This window comes from Carettochelys insculpta, chromosome 2 (assembly GCF_033958435.1).
Source record: "Carettochelys insculpta isolate YL-2023 chromosome 2, ASM3395843v1, whole genome shotgun sequence".
Lineage (NCBI taxonomy): Eukaryota > Metazoa > Chordata > Testudines > Carettochelyidae > Carettochelys > Carettochelys insculpta.
Genome location: NC_134138.1, coordinates 252,089,295 through 252,106,183, shown reverse-complemented (window position 1 = coordinate 252,106,183; position 16,889 = coordinate 252,089,295). Strand labels below are relative to the sequence as shown.

At 42.6% G+C, this 16,889-nt stretch overlaps 1 long non-coding RNA gene across 2 annotated transcripts; it reads left to right on the top strand.

Moving 5' to 3' along the window:
- Nucleotides 1-1,044: 1,044 nt before the first annotated feature.
- LOC142008927 (uncharacterized) lies at nucleotides 1,045-10,893 on the top strand. 2 transcript variants are annotated; one of them, XR_012644271.1, is made up of 3 exons: nucleotides 1,045-1,180; nucleotides 7,850-8,046; nucleotides 10,716-10,893. It is a non-coding gene; the product is annotated as an uncharacterized LOC142008927 (long non-coding RNA). The 2 variants fall into 2 exon arrangements; XR_012644272.1 differs by lacking the exon at nucleotides 1,045-1,180 and adding an exon at nucleotides 4,898-4,974.
- The last annotated feature ends 5,996 nt before the right edge of the window (nucleotides 10,894-16,889 follow it).

Here is a 16,889-nt window from a genome sequence, read left to right as displayed (position 1 = left end):
CAGCTGCACGAGTGCAGGTCATGCCTGGGAGCAAATGGAGTGCTTGCTCTCACTTGCTGTCTGTACAGATCCACACAGCAGGGCTGGAGTACTGGAGGGAAGCAACCTTCTCCATCCAGTTTAAGGGAACAGTTCGTGCACTGACTTTCACCCTATCTCCAAACACAAGATTAACACCACATTTTCTTAACTTTTCCTCCAGGAATGCAGTTGTCCACCTTCCCTATACAGGAAATGGAACCACCTAGCCCAACTGGTGTGTATGATCTTTTCAAGACAATGGTTTGTGTGTGCAAATCAGATTGTTAGACATCTAATGGCCAAGTCTGTATTTGTATTTGTGCATGCAGACCATTCTGAATCAAGATACATACGGTAGACTGAGACCCTTTGGAAAGTGTGACCTTTGCTAGTGTGAAAAATTAACCTTTCTCCAAATACTTGTTTCTATTAAGCCTAATAAAAAGTTCATATGCTATAATTTGTTCATTCAAATTGCAATAGTTCAGTACCAATGTTAACCAAGCAAGAAAGACAATGTTGCAATAGTTTTTGTTGTTGTTGTTGTTGTCTGTACTTTAGTATGTTGCATTTGGTGGGCAGGGTGCGTTACATAAATAACTATTAAAAGGCAGCTTAATATTTCAAAGTCTTTAATAAATGTATATAATTTAAGGTTTGGGGCTCCACTCCAAGCATCTGGCCTGCACTGGGGAGAGGAGTTTGGAGCCCTGAGCTTCATGGGCAGGATCAAGCAAACAGGGGCTGGGGCTGACACTCATTCCCTTCTTGGGGGAAGTGCGGGCAGGAAGCAGCTCCACGCAGCACTACCACCACTGCTTCTCCCCCTCCCTCAGAAGGGGGAATTACAGCCTAGCACCGTTGCAGAAAGGCTTCACCACTACTATGACTGGCTGGAATTCCAGCCAATCAGAGCAGTGGGGACAGGGTTGCGATTCCTGGAAGCAGCAGGAGAAAAAGTTCCCTAGCAAGGCTTTTCTGCTACTGCTGCCATTTTCCCAGCCAGGGGAAGGGTAAGGGGAGTGGCAGTGCTGCCTGGAGGCTTCATCCTGATTCTCTGACTGGCCAGAATTCCAGCCTGTCAGAGCAGCTGAGGGTGGTGCCTCAGAGTGAGGGGTGAAGAGGCGCAGAGTCATGCACTTCCAAGGGTGCTGCCCAGGTAAGCTGCACCACATTGCCCAGAACCCTTGCCCCTGAACTGCTCCTGCACGCCTCCTGCCCAGACCCCCACTCCCAGCCCCCTCCTGCACCCTCCCTCATGCCCAGACCACACTCCCACCCCAAATCCCCGCCCCACTATGCTCCTGCTCCCTCCCTGACCCCTCACTTCCACCCCGACCCTTCCCTTCAGACACCACACTCAAATCCTCCTGCAATCTTCCTTCCACCCAGACCCCACATCCCCACCCCATGCCTGCCTAGTCCTTCACCCTCCCCTACAACCTCTCCTGGTTTGGCCTCCATTTCCAGCCTCCTTCTGCACCCCATGTCAGCCCAGATCACTCACCCACAGCCCACTTCTGACCCCCCTCCCACCTAGCTCCCCCAATTCCCAGCCTGTCCCTGCACTCTCCCTCCTGCCCAGACTTCACACCCCAAGCCCACTTCCTGGCAGCCCCCTCCTACACTGAACCCCTCATTCCCTTCACACACCAGCCCCAGAGTCCAAAGGGGCCCACAAAATGTACTAGCCTTATCCCCCCACCCCACACAGGCTCAGGGGGTGGAGTGTGAGGGAATGGGGAGTATTTTTCAGTTTGGGACCACTTCAGTGAGGTTTATGCTTGGTTTCTATTCAGATCTCAATCTCAGAATCCTTTTCTTTGCTGATAGAAGGAACTCCTGTGTTTCCGTGGTACACTTGTTAATTATTGTACATATGCATGTTAATTATTATGTGACAGAAAGGTATTCAGGTAAGATTACTAAATCTCACAACTCTTACGTAAACATTTTCTTTCCTTTTCATATCACACAGGCAAACGTCTATTTTTCATACCAAAAAAGCAAACATTATAAGGTCATTGATATGTTTTGTTTTAAAATTCAATGGACAGTAGATAATTAACTACAAAGAGGCTGCTATGTTCTTTGTTTAGTCTCATAAAACATATAGCTGAATGGGGTGATTAATAATCATGGTCTTTTCAGAATGATCGTAATTTATAATGCTTGTATAAATACAGAAGCAATATTAGCTGCTCATTTACTATTGCCATGTTAACACATCAGGGAATTTTGTCATTTGTATAAGACACCAAGATGCTACAATGGCAAAGGAATGTTAAATGTTTAATTAAAGTTAGATGCCATAGGAGCATGAAAAAGCTAATGGAGAGTGGCTAACGGGAAATGTGAATTACATTCTTCTGTTGTCTTTTGGTTTGCTGGGCTTGACTAGTGTATTTTTGAGGGCAGCAGCAAAGAGATTTTAATAATATCTAAGAATTTGCATGAAACCACATTCAACAATTAAAATATAAGCCTGGCTATACTGGGTCCGACCAAATGTCCATCTAGCCCAGTATCCTATCTTCTGACTGTGGCCAGTTCCAGGTGCCCCAGAGGGAATGGACAGAACAGGTAATCATTAATCCATTCCCTATTATTCATTTCTAGCTTCTGGCAAACAGATATTATGGGCACCCTCCCTGCCATTCTGGATAATAGCCCCGGAGGGACCTACACTCCATGAATTTATCTAATTTTATTTTAACCCTTTTGAACTCTTGGCTCTCACAAAATCCTCTGGCAAAGAGTTCCACAGGTTGACTGTGTGTTTTATGAAGAACTACTTATTTTTGTTTGTTTGTTTGTCTGTTTGTTTTAAACGTTCTGCCTGTTAATTAGTTCTAGTGTTACAAGAAGGGTTAAATAGCACTTCCTTATAAATAGCATTTCCTTATCTATTTTCTCTACAGCTGTCATGATTTAATAGACCTCAGTCATATCCTCCTTAATCGTCTCTTTCCCAATCTAAAATGTCCCAGTTTTATTAATCTGTCCTCATATGGAAGCTGTTCCATTACCCCTCTTTATTTTTGTTGCCCTTTTCTGAACCTTTTTGAAGTCCAAGATATCTTTTTTGAGATGGGATGACCATATCTGCACATTGTATTCAAGGCATGGGCATACCATGGATTTATACAGACCCAATATAATATTTTCTTGTCTTACTATGTATCCCTTTCTTATGATTCCCAAAATTCTGTCACTGTTTTAATTGCCACTGCACATTGACTGGAAGTTTTCAGAGAACTATCTACAAAGATTCCAAGATCTGCCTCTTGAGTAGTAACAGTTAATTTAGACCTCATCATTTTATATGTATAGTTTTTCCAGTGTGCATTAACTTCACATTTATCAACATTAAAATTCAACTGCCACCTTTTGCCCAGTCCCTCAGTTTTCTGATATCTTTTTGTAGCTTTTCACAGTCTGCCTGGGAGGGGAGCTATCGAGTAATTTTCTATCATCTGCAAATTGTGCCACCTGTGTTTACTCTTTTTTCTAGGTTATTTATGAATACAGAAATGCCACTGGGGAACACCATTATTTACCTCTCTCCATTCTGAAAACTGACCATTTATACCTACCCTTTGTTTCCTATCTTTTAACCAGTTATCAATCCCCATGAGAAAGCCTTCCCTCCTATCCCATGGCAGCCTATTTTGCTTAATAGCCTTTGGTAAAGAACCTTGTCAAAGGTTTTCTGAAAATCTAAGTACACTGGATCCTCCTTGTCCACATGCTTGTTGACTCCCTCAAAGAATTCTAGTAGATTGGTGAGGCATGATTTCCCTTTGTAAAAACCATGTTGGCTCTAACCTCAACAAATCATCTATACGTCTGACAATATTGCTCTTCAACATAGTTTCAACCATTTTGCTCAATACTGAAGTCAGATTTACCAGCCTGTAATAACCAGTATCACCTCTGCAACCCTTTTTTTTTAAAATTGGCATCACATTTGCTGCCTTTCAGTCATTTGTTAAAGAAGCTGATTTAAATGATAGGTCACAGACCACAGTTAGTAGTTCCACAGTTTTACATCTGATTTCCTTCAGAATTCTTGGGTGAATACTATCTGGCCCTCGTGATTTGTTGCTGTTCATCAGTTTGTTCCAAAATTTCCTCTAATGACACCTTAGTCTGGGACATTTCCTCAGATTTTTCACTTTAAAAGAATGGCTCAGGTTTGGGAATCTACCTCACATCCTCAGTCATGAACACTGATGCACAGAATTCATTTCGTTTCTCCACAATGGTCTTGTCATACTTGAGTGCTTCTCTAGCACCTTGATTGTCTAGTAATCCCACTGGTTGATGAACACACTTCTTGCTTCTCACGTAATATTATTGTTTCTACTATTACTCTTTGAGTTCTCGAGTCTTTCTACAGAGTCTCTTTTGGACTTAACAAAATTTATGTTCCTTTCTGTTTTCTTCACTAGGATTTAATTTTCTTTTTCTGAACTATGCCTTTTTGCTTCTTACTGGTCCTTTTACTTTGTTGTTTAGCCATGGCGGCAATTTGGTTTTCTTTTTATGTATTTTCTTAATTTGGCTTAAGTTGCACATCTATTGTGGTGTCTTTTTAAACTTTCCATCCAGCTCTCAGGGACTTTTGGAACTGTACCTTTTAATTTCTGTGTAACTAATTGCCTCATTTTTGTGTCAGTTCCCTTTCTTAAATTAAATGCTACAGTTTTGTGCTGCTTCAGTGTTTCCCCTGTCATGGACATATTAAATTTTATTATTCTCACTAGTACTAAGTGGTCCAGCTACCTTCACCTCTTAGACTGGATCCTGAACTCCATTTAGGATTAAATCAAGAATTGTTTCTCCTTTTGTGGGTTCTAGATTCAGCTGCTCCAAGAAGTAGACATTTAAGGTATCAAGAAATTTTATCTTCGTACCCTGTCCTAGGGACATACACCCAATCAATGTGAGGTTAGTTGAAATTTCCCAGTGTTATTTTAAAGGCCTCTATAATCGCACTAAGTATTTTACAGTCACTATCACCATACTGGTCAGGTGGTCAGGTCCCTACTGCGATACTTAATGGGAAATAACTCAGAATCCCATTAAGTATGTTATCGGTATTCATTATTCTTATTTTTGCAACATATAAATTAAATAAACAATCATGATCATCTATAAGCAGAATGGAAAAAATGAACATTTTCAAATTTCACCCACAGTCCAAGCTCCAACCATTCATGACAACAACAAAATGAGTGTTTACTTTTTGTTATGCTTTGATCAGCTGTGGATTTGCTGGTATTGTCCACATTTCAATCACCAACATTATACTTAAGATATAACATTCAGTTAAGGTGGACAGGGCAATTTCCACTTCTCAGAGCTATAGATTCAAGCGAGCTCCATGCTCACCCTTACGGTCTCCGTTTGCAGTATCATTGCAATTATGGAAAGATCAATTATAGACCCTTTTAAATTGATTACCAGGTGACTTGGGGTAGTCAGCATTTTTTCCAGCCTGCAAACATTTTTGTTTAAGTAAATGCTTTCTTTCACATCATTAGAAATCTTGAGCAGCACTATTGATGTTGTTGGAGTTTTGCTGCATTAAGGGTAGACTTGGCTCATAAAACTCAAAAGGGCTTAAAAATGCATCTTCCATGGTTTTACTTCCAAAATGCTAATGGAACTGTTTCTGGAAATAATCAAATGGTTTTATGAAATTATGTAGATTATAAAAGAATCATGGGTGATGTTATTAATAATTGTGGGATTATGTATATTGATCATGCTTTTCTACTGCCATTTATTTAGGCCTTCAATAGAGCAAAGCATTTAGGCCAAGTCTACACTAAAGGGGTAGGTCAAATTAACATACATAACTCCATCCCCATTAATTATGTAGTTGGAGCCGACATACCTTAATTTGAGATTTCATACTATCTCCATGCAGGTCAATGGGAGCAAACACTCCCATCAACTTCCCTTATGCCTCATAAGGAACAAAAGTACCGGTATGATGGAGGTGCCCTTTGAGTTCAGTTTAGCATGTCCCTTCCACATGCTTCGGCATAATGGACAGTTCAAATAGGAGAGGCAGACCCCACAGAGAACGGGTAGATGTTACATTAGATTGGTGTGGAGGTAATCTACAGAAACTAAGCCACTCCGCGCTGGACAGGGAAAGATGGTAGGCAATAGTGAGAGACACATGGGATTCCAAAGGGCAGTCAGCCCATGGTTGGTGATGATGATGATGACTTCACATGTGCTAAATTGAGCTCCAGAAGATTGACTGCAGCAGCGTTGATCTTCCCAGTCGTGAACACATACCCTTTATCATGTGCTTAAATCCATCCCTTTTCAGGAGTCCCCTTAAATATATGTTTACATTTAAGCACATGCTTAAATGCTGCCCTGAACAGGATTGTTTTTCTTAATCAGACTCTTGGAAAATATTTATACAAGAAATGTCAGAAGCTGTTGGCCAAGGACACATAGAGACAGGACTATTAGTATTCCATACTGTTTGGGCTCAATCCTGCACCGCTGAAGCCAACAGGAGCTGATTATATTGGCAGCTGCACAGGCTCTGAAAAGAGAGATTGTGTTTCCAGTAGACAGGATATGCACTTCAAGCCCTTCCCAGCAAAATTGTGGAAGGTATCTTGCAATATGCCAGGAAACTGGAACATGCATAAATGACTGAAGCTATTTGTATGTTAGTAGCTTTCTTTATAATTATATTCATTCCCTCAAGACACCGGCCTAAGAAACAACTGTCAATTTCATTTCATTGTCAGGAGAGATGAGACCAAGCCAAACCTCTAAATCTGAATAATCTGAAAGTTCAGAAGAGTCTGTATCTGGATCTCAGCTCTTCAGCTTGAGGCCTTCTCTGACTGACAGGCCTAGATTTCATTCTGAGCAAATACGTTACTACAGAATAACCACAAATCGGATGCTGTTAAGTATGATTTAATAGCAGTTTCTTGAGGACCAGCATCATCAGAGGGACCTGCGCTTTGTCAGACTAATGAGTAGCTGTGTCACCCTGTTGTCTAATCCAAAGTGCCCTTTACAATTCCTGGAAATGCTCACAAACAGCCTCCAGCATCTAAGTCACTCCCAGTTATGTCTGCATGTGTTCTGCTGCCAGTCTGCCACACCTTGGTTCTTACAGGCTCTAAAAATTACAACAGAGTGACCTCAACCCACTCCCAGTATTGGATTTTCCAGCCGCAAATGTGTGTCCCCTACTGCCCAGCCTTCTCTTGGAGAGCACAAATACAGTAAGTTCATTATTTCTTTAAGCAGGGGCCAACAACAAGAGGCCCATGGACCAGATGTGGTTCTTGTGTCCTGGTTTGCACTGCTTACTGTGGATCCCATTGACCAGGAATGGCAATCTGCTGTCAGTGGGAGCTATAAACATCTGCACCTGAAGTTATGCAGTTAATAAATCTTTCAGTGGGCTGGCAAACTACATTTGGTCCATGACCAATTATTACCCAGCCCTGCTTTAAGGGAATAATATTAACCCCACTTGTTTCCCCAAATGGAGTAACCCAGACACTTCAGCTTGAGCACACTGGATTGCATAAAACAATAAAGGAACATTTATTAACTACAGAGAAATTTTAAGTGAGCCCAAGTAATGAGACATAAAAGTCACAAATGACTACAAGAGAAATAAAGATAAAAATCTTACTGGTGCCTAACTTAACAAGCTACATTAGATTCAAAGTTTTCTCACCACATGCTTTCAACAATCTTATCAACCAAATTCCTAAGGTAGGACCCTTAACTCAGAATCCAAGAGCTGCTTCCATTGTCTCTTTAGGTGCAGTGAATGTGATGGGCAATGGGAGAGAGATGGGTGCCTTGTGGTGTCTGCCTCTTCTTTTTACATTCTTGCCTCCATCCCCTCAAGAAGAATTTCCAGATGGAAACAAGACTGGCAGTTTGTGTGAGAAGATTTGTAGAAATGCAAATTTTTTGTCCCACCATCTTTCCTGTCAAAGAATGGCCACTTAACAGGTAATGGTCCATCAATCTTATTTATATGCAGCTGAGAGGTCAGCTTCCTTTTGTCTCTGAGGAAATGGTTTAGCCATGCTCAGACCTCAGAGAAAACATACTTTTTGTCATGATTTCAGCTTTTGTTTGTAACTTAAAATATAATGCTGCTACATGCATTTTGCAATGATCTTAGAACCATAGAATTGGAAGGGACCTGAAGAAGTCATCAAGCCCAGTTCCCTTCCCTCACAACATATTCCACTGATCATGGATATTTCCACTGATTTGCTGATAGTATTGATCAGCAGACTGTGTTTTTAAATGACCCCTCACAAAATATACATTATACAAACATTACTGCAATGTGTGCAGGGTTTCAACATAAGGATCTATTCCAGTGGTGAGCAACCTGCAGCCCATGGTAATTTTTAGGGCTATTAGGATCCACTTCTTGGACCCTTTACAAGTACAAATAAAATAAGCCTGTTTTAAGTCCACTGGGGCTCCACCTGTATTCCACAGATCCCCGTCTGCTCCCGTCCCCCAGGTGCTTCTCACACACTGGGGCCCTGGAGCTTCACACTTGCTGTTTCTGCCCCTCCCCCCAGCACTCTCAGAGCACCACAGATCTACTGATTTACACTCCATCCCCTTTGCCCCACTCCATTGCCGGGGCTGGAATAAATTGTGGAGCCACAAATCAGCTGTTTGTGGCTGTTCAAGCTCAGGGAAGGGCAGGGAGGAGCACAACAGAGCATGAATGTGTGGACTTATGGTGCTCCAAAAGTACAGGGAGGGAGGAGGAGAGGTAGAAAGTGTGGGGATCCCATGCCCCAATGTTTGAGAGACAAATGAGGGAGAGGGATGATCTCCAGTGTGCTGTGGTCTGCTGTGGCTCACTGACATGAAGGAGGGCCACTCATGTGTCCTGCTCCCTATTCTTGGTTGCCCATCACTGGATGATTCTTTCACACAGACTATGGTCAAATCTAACTGTAGACACATGTGGCTCTGTGTGAATTGGAAAGGTGAAGCAAGAACTGTAGGACTAGAGAGAGACTTAAAGGAGGACTGTGGCTGCAAAACCATTGTTTCTGTGAGGACCTGAATTTGGGGCTAGGTAAGCTTCAGTCTTGTCTACATACAGAACTTGTACCATTTTAACTTAGATTGATTATTAAATTGGTTCAATTGCATTGATGCAAAAGGTTGTGTAAACATTCTGATTTCAGATTAAGAGTTCTTATTTTGGTTTATTTTACAGCATTGATTCTTAATGATGACAGCATTCTCTTGGAATGCATTTTCCCTTTAGGGACAGTCTGGAGCTTACAGCCAAAACAGCCAAAGTGCAATCAAAGAACATCTTGTCCTGCCCTTTTGACTGGTCTGCATTAAAAGGAAAGGGAAGTTATGCAACAGAGAGGGGCTAGATGCCGCACTCGCTGCTACAGGCTTAGCTCAAGAGCCTGACCCAGTGCTAGAAACTGTTTTTCTGGCTACAAATATAGTTACTTTGATTCAAGGCTCTGAGGTAGGGGCCTTATCAACTAGTTTAAGTGGTTCTTCCCTTTATGCCTAAGGGAAGGGGAGAAAATCCTTCCAGCAACATAGAACAATAAGTGAACTAGGAACTCTGCTGGCTGCAGTTGATTTGGAGGCCTTTTAAAGTGGGGTGAGTTTCTTTCCATTAGTTTGTTTGGGCCTCTCCATTTCTTGGATCCTGTACAGGTATAAATAAAATAAGCCTGTTTTAATCCACAATAAGAATGTCTACACAGCTTTTTGCACAAAGTTCACTAAAACTGATTAAAAAAGAATTTAACTTAAAACTATTGAAACTTTCTTGTTGACACTAAGACTTAATTTATAAACATAGCTCTGTATTATGAGAAAACTTATGGGCCACGTCCACAGGATGAATGATGGAAGGATTCCAAAAGACATCCTGTATGGTGAGCTAGCCTCTGGCAAAAGACCTCCCGGACGCCCCCAGTTGCGCTACAAAGATGTCTGCAAGAGAGACCTCAGAGAGGTAGACATCGAGCTGGACAACTGGGAAGAACTATCAGATGACCGCAGCAGATGGAGGCAGGGGTTACACAAGGGCTTTCAGAAGGGTGAGATGAGGATCAGACAGCTAGCAGAGGAGAAGCGAGCACACAGAAAGCACACTAAGGACTTGCCAGACACCCACCACACCTGCAAGAGATACAGCAAGGACTGTCACTCTCATGTGGGTCTTCATAGTCACAGTAGATGCTGTAAATGAAGTCCTCAATGGAAACTATAAGGGGCGCAATCCATAGTCTGTGCAGACTGAAGGATGCCTACTTACCTATGGGGCACATAGACCAAGCAAAATGTTTTATATGCTATCTGTGAACTGGTTGTAACTTATACATGGCATTTCTCCATAGGCTGTGCGTGATACTTTTGAGCATCTCTCTGTAACACTTGTAATGCTTGGTAATTGTAATGTTTGAAAGAAATTACCCAAGGATCAGATCTCTCTCTTTGGTCATTTTAAAAAGGAAGTATTTCTGGTTCTGTGTTTGTTTGCTGCTAAGTTATTGATCCTCCAGTTCAGCACCATCCCAGCCTGCTTCTTGTTTTCTAAGATCCTGATTTTACTGACAAAAATCCTTTAATTTCTACTCATCTTTTTTCTCCGTGTTTTTCTGCAGAGTGAAAGCTGCTCCACCCCTTCACTCCTCTGGACATGAATGAAGTGTCAAAAGTACAGTGTTGGGAGACTGGCTAACTCAGGGTATTGCTACTGGAGTACACATCATTTCATATTATGGTTGCATGTCAAATTCCGACTGGATTGGAAATGGAGAACTGTTATTATTATATGATTATATAACGACCTGTATGAATTGATTTTGTGGGCTTGGTCCAATTCCCAATGGAAGTGGGATTCCACATCACATAAAACAACACCCAACATGCAGTAACTGATTCCTTTTCAGGCAGTCTCAGCAGAAAACAAAAGAGCGTATAAACAGGAAGAGTGAACTAACATTTTGCATGGAGATGACACAAAATCAGGACAGTGTTAGGAAGCCTACACTATTGCTGCCCAAGTTCTGCATATAAACAAAAGTTTAAGGGAGGTCTTCACATCACAGTTTTGCAGTAACTATGCTAGCATCCACACTACTAATAGCAACTGCTATTTTGAAATAAATTTGAAATGGTGGGCGTCTTATTTCAAATTTGGTAACCCTCATTTCACAAGGAATAGTGGCTATTTCAAAATAAGCCATAGCACGTCCAATGGCTCTATTTTGAAATAGGCTCCATGTGTGTAGACGTATTTCAAAATAGCTGAGGGCTACTTCAAAATGCAGTTTTGTATGTAGCAGCATTATTTTGAAATAAGCTATTTTGGGATAGCTGTTCCAGAATAGCTTATTTCGGAATAAGACTGCTGCATAGGCATACCTTTAGTTCTTAGTGAGGATCAAGTTCATTTCACAAACTCTACATGAATGTGAAAAATTGGAAACTTTGTTATGTTAGTATTTAACCACTCATTATAAATATAAAAACACGAATACAACTACATTCTTATATAAAGATGTGCCTTTCTGATTGACAGCTGTTGCATTAAATGCCCATTATATCTCTATCTTTGCATGTATAAGAACTAAGTCTGTGTCTACACTTGCATTCCTCTTTCAAAAGAGGCACGCAAATGAGGTGAATTGGAAATGCAAATGAGGTATAAATTTGCGTATCTGGCACTTCATTTGCATATTCTTATTTCAAAATAGCTTCTTTCGAAAGAAGAAAACCAGTGTAGACACTGCTCTTTTGAATGTAAACCGCATCTTCGAAAGAATCCTTCTTCCCTGTTTTTATGGGGGTTTTTTTCCCCATAAAAAAGGGAAGTATTCTTTCAAAGATAGGGTTTACGTTCAAAACAGCAGTGTCTACACTGGTTTTCTGCCTTCATAAGAAGCTATTTTGAAATATGAATAAGCAAATGAGGGTCAGATACGCAAATTTATACCTCATTTGCACTTTCTATTTGCCTCATTTGCATGCCTCTTTCAAAAGAGGAATGCAAGTGTAGACACAGCCTAAGTGTAACAGTTGTTAATTTAAGTGTATAGTATGAAAAAAGCTGGTAGCAACAACTATACCTAAGGTTGCCTGGCACTTCTTTATGGCCGTGTCTACACGTGCCCCAAACTTCGAAATGGCCATTTGCATGGCCATTTCGAAGTTTACTAATGAAGCGCTGAAATGCATATTCAGCGCTTCATTAGCATGCGGGCGGCAGCCACGCTTCGAAATTGACGCGCCTTGCTGCCACGCGGCGCATCCAGATGGGGCTCCTTTTCGAAAGGACACTGCCTACTTTGAAGTCCCCTTATTCCCATGAGCTCATGGGAATAAGGGGACTTCGAAGAAGGTGGCGTCCTTTCGAAAAGGAGCCCCGCCTGGACGCGCCGCGCGGCGGCAAGGCGCATCAATTTCGAAGCGCCGCTGCCGCCCGCATGCTAATGAAGCGCTGAATATGCATTTCAGCGCTTCATTAGTAAACTTCGAAATGGCCATTTGCATGGCCATTTCGAAGTTTGGGGCACGTGTAGACGTAGCCTATAAGAACTTTTTTTCATTTGGTTACATAACATGTGAAACTTTGTTAGTCTGAGCTGGAAATTTCCATGTTGGATGTCTGCATCTGCCTCTTTTTCTCTGGCAAGTTTCAACTACAATGGTTAAATCACATCCAAGAACAAAGTTAGCGAAAAATGTTATTTTGCTCATGTTCAAAAAATTGTCATTCATTCAGCACAATTGGCCCAGTCAAAGGTTCATGATAATCCATACAGCTGTCTAACTTTTGAGGGCCTGGAAGCAAGAAGCAGAGTGGGATGGTACTGGAATAACAGTAATTTAGCAGCAAACAAACAGAAAAACAGAAACACTTCCTTAAAAAAAAAACAAACAGTGGACAGAGGTCTGATCCCTTGGGCAATTTCTCTTGATGTTTCACAGCAAGAATGTGAAATTTGGCAGAGAGTCGCCCTAGTGTCAGGGTGTGTCTTTTGCCATTTCTATAAAAATCTGGCTACGTTATAGTTCTCTGCAAAATCGCAAGTTCTTACATGGTAGAGGATTGATAGAATATTCAGGTAAATTCTCCATACAACTCCTGCATGGGCAATCACACTGAATGGCCGTGTCTACACTAGCCCAAAACTTTGAAATGGCCATGCAAAGGGCCATTTCGAAGTTTACTAATGAAGCACTGAAATACATATTCAGCACCTCATTAGCATTCCAGCAGTCATGGCACTTCAAAATTGCCATGGCTCGCCAATTGCGCAGCTTGTCCTGATGGGGCTTCTTTTCGAAGGGACCCCTGCAACTTCGAAATCCCCTTATTCCTATCTGCTGTTAGGAATAAGGGGATTTTGAAGTTGCTGGGGTCCTTTCAAAAAGGAGCCCCGTCTCGATGAACCGTACAGTGGCAAGCTGCAGCAATTTCGAAGTGCCATGGCTGCCGGCATGATAATGAGGTGTTAAATATGTATTTCAGCACTTCATTAGTAAACTTCGAAATGAACATTTGCATGGCCATTTCAATGTTTCGGGCTAGTGTAGACAGAGCCTATAGCTGCGTCTACACGTGCACGCTACTTCGAAGTAGCGGCAGTAACTTCGAAATAGCGCCCGTCACGTCTACACGTGTTGGGCGCTATTTCGAAGTTGAAATCGACGTTAGGCGGTGAGACGTCGAAGTCGCTAACCCCATGAGGGGATGGGAATAGCGCCCTACTTCGACGTTCAACATCGAAGTAGGGACGTGTAGACGATCCGCGTCCCGCAACATCGAAATAGCGGGGTCCTCCATGGCGGCCATCAGCTGGGGGGTTGAGAGATACTCTCTCTCCAGCCCTTGCGGGGCTCTGTGGTCACCGTGGGCAGCAGCCCTTAGCCCAGGGCTTCTGGCTGCTGCTGCTGCAGCTGGGGGTCCGTGCTGCATATACAGGGTCTGCAACTAGTTGTTGGCTCTGTGTATCTTGCACTGTTTAATGAAAGTGTGTCTGGGAGGGGCCCTTTAAGGGAGCGACTTGCTGTTGAGTCCGCCCCGTGACCCTGTCTGCAGCTGTGCCTGGCTCCCTTATTTCGATGTGTGCTACTTTGGCGTGTAGACGTTCCCTCGCTGTGCCTATTTCGATGTTGGGCTGAGCAACGTCGAAGTTGAACATCGACGTTGCCAGCCCTGGAGGACGTGTAGACGTGTCGCAACATCGAAATAAGCTATTTCGAAGTTGGGTGCACGTGTAGACGTAGCCTATATGTGCCATCCACAGGGTGACAGAGCCTGCTTCATCCCTGAGCATCCACAGAGCCTGCTTCATCTCAGAGCTCCAAGGGATGAGCAGGACTTTCCCTGAAATTTATCCTCATAACAGCCAGGGCCCACTGCAGTGTAGGGTACAAGAACTGAGATCAGGGAGATAATTTCCCTCTGGCATGTTGGAAGCATGGAGAAGAAGGAGGAAGCAGCCTGACTGGAATGCAGTGGGATGGTGAAACATGAAGAGGACAAGTCCAGTTCTAGGGCTGGGTGACCAGGACAGTCACCCAGCCTGATTTTTTTGTTTGTTTGTTTTCCCCTCTGCTCTTATTGGCCTTTGTCTTTTTCTTTGCTAATTATTTTTGGTGTTTGTTTGTTTGTTTGTACTTTGGCTAAGCTGATCAGAGTTGGGGCATCAGAAACATTTCTGCCCTCCCCAGAAAAACATCTTGGACTGCTCCTGAGAGAAGAACAAAGGCAGGAGATGTGGAGAAGGATAGGTGAGGCAAGAATCAGAGAAAGAGGATAATAGAAGAAGAAGGAGTAAGAACATAAGAACATAAGAACATAAGAATGGCCATACTGGGTCAGACCAAAGGTCATCGAGCCCAGCATCCCATCTGCCAACGGTGGCCAATGCCAGGTGCCCCAGAGAAGGAGAACAGAAGACAATGATCAAGTGATTTATCTCCTGCCATCCATCTCCTGCCCTTGTTATGAAGGCTAGGGCACCATACTTTATCCCTGGCTAATAGCCATTTATGGACCTAACCTGCAAAAATTTATCAAGCTCTTTTTTAAACCCTAATAGAGTCCTGGCCTTCACAGCCTCCTCGGGCAAGGAGTTCCACAGGTTGACTGTGTGCTGTGTGAAGAAAAAATTTCCTTTTATTAGTTTTGAACCTACTACCCATCAATTTCATTTGGTGTCCCCTAGTTCTTGTATTATGGGAAAAGGTAAATAATTTTTCTATATTCACTTCCTCCACACCATTCATGATTTTATATACCTCTATCATATCGCCCCTCAATCGCCTCTTTTCCAAACTGAAAAGTCCCAGTCTCTCTAGCCTCTCCCCATATGGGACCCCTTCCAAGCCCCTAATCATCTTAGTCGCCCTTTTCTGAACCTTTTCTAATGCCAATATATCTTTTTTGAGGTGAGGAGACCACATCTGCACGCAGTACTCAAGATGTGGGCGTACCATAGTTTTATATAGGGGAAGTATGATATCTTTTGTCTTATTATCGATCCCTTTTTTAATAATTCCTAACATCCTATTTGCCTTACTAACTGCCGCTGCACACTGCGTGGATGTCTTCAGAGAACTATCCACTATAACTCCAAGATCCCTTTCCTGATCTGTCGTAGCTAAATTTGACCCCATCATGTAGTACGTGTAATTTGGGTTATTTTTTCCAACATGCATTACCTTACACTTACCCACATTAAATTTCATTTGCCATTTTGCTGCCCAATCACTCAGTTTGCTGAGATCTTTTTGTAGTTCTTCACAATCCCTTTTGCTTTTGACTGTCCTGAACAACTTGGTGTCATCTGCAAACTTTGCCACCTCACTGCTTACCTCATTTTCTAGATCATTGATGAACAAGTTGAACAGGATCGGTCCCAGGACTGACCCCTGGGGAACACCACTAGTTACCCTCCTCCATTGTGAAAATTTACCATTTATTCCCACCCTTTGTTTTCTGTCTTTTAACCAATTCCCGATCCATGAAAGGACCTTTCCTCCTATCCCATGACCACCTAATTTACATAAAAGCCTTTGGTGTGGGACCGTGTCAAAGGCTTTCTGGAAATCTAGGTATATTATGTCCACTGGGTGCCCCTTGTCCGCATGTTTATTAACCCCTTCAAAGAATTCTAATAGATTAGTTAGACACGACTTCCCTCTGCAGGTCCGTGGTACATGTTGGTACCAATGACATAGGGAAGGGTAGAAGAGATGTTCTGGAGGCCAAATTTAGGTTACTAGGAAAGAGACTCAAATCCAGAACATCTTTGGTGGCATTGATGGGAGGGAAAGACAGGAGCCCAGGGCATGAGAAGATAGGGGCTAGGCAGGGTAGGAGTCAGATATGTGGGTGAGGCTAAGCAGAACCAGGAAGACAGAGCAGAAAAAACATCCTCTAGAACCCAAGACTTCTGAGTCTTGATATTCCTCTGCTATCAGCAACTAGTTTTAACTCACATTCGCCATTAGTCCACATAAAGGATAATGTTTGCTCATTATTTCTCTCTGTTACTCCACTAGATCAAATGGCAGAGGGCTGTTCTGTGCTAAGGGCATGTCTACACTAAAATAAAAATCCCTCCACAGCAAGTGGCAGAACCCAGGTCAGCTGATTCAGAATCATGGGACCCATGTTGAGAGTCTAAAAACTGCAATGTATATGTTCACATTCAAGCTGGAATCTGGACTCTGAGACTCTCCACCTTTGGAGGTTTTAGATCCTGAGCTCCAACCTGAGCCTGAACATCCACACTGCAGTTACAGCTCCAAACCTTGAATCT